The following is a 408-nucleotide window of genomic DNA, read 5'->3' on the forward strand; positions in this document are numbered from 1 at the left end:
GGCCACTGCACTCGTCTGGGCGACAGAGTGAGACTCCAACTGAAAAAAAAAAAACAGCTTTATTGAGATGGAATTCACATATCACACTGGTCACACATGTGAAGTGTACAAGTCAGTGTGTTTGTAGGTGTGTGCAATAATCACCCTTATCTATTTTAAAACGTTTTCATTGCCTCAGAAAGAAATCCTGGCCGGTGTGGTTCATGCCTGGAATCCCAGCACTTTGAGAGGCTGAAGTGGGAGGCTCTCTTGAGTCCAGCAGTTCAAGTCCAGCCCGGGCAACATAGTGAGACCTCGTCTCTACCAAAAAAAATTTTTTTTTAAATTAACCGGGTGTGAGCCAGGCTCGGTGGCTCAGCCTGTAATCCCACGCCTTGGGAGGCTGAGGTGAGTGGATTGCCTGAGCCC

The sequence above is a fragment of the Carlito syrichta genome, unplaced genomic scaffold (genome assembly GCF_000164805.1).
Source record: "Carlito syrichta isolate Samal-C Ts95f unplaced genomic scaffold, Tarsius_syrichta-2.0.1 Scaffold143959, whole genome shotgun sequence".
Lineage (NCBI taxonomy): Eukaryota > Metazoa > Chordata > Mammalia > Primates > Tarsiidae > Carlito > Carlito syrichta.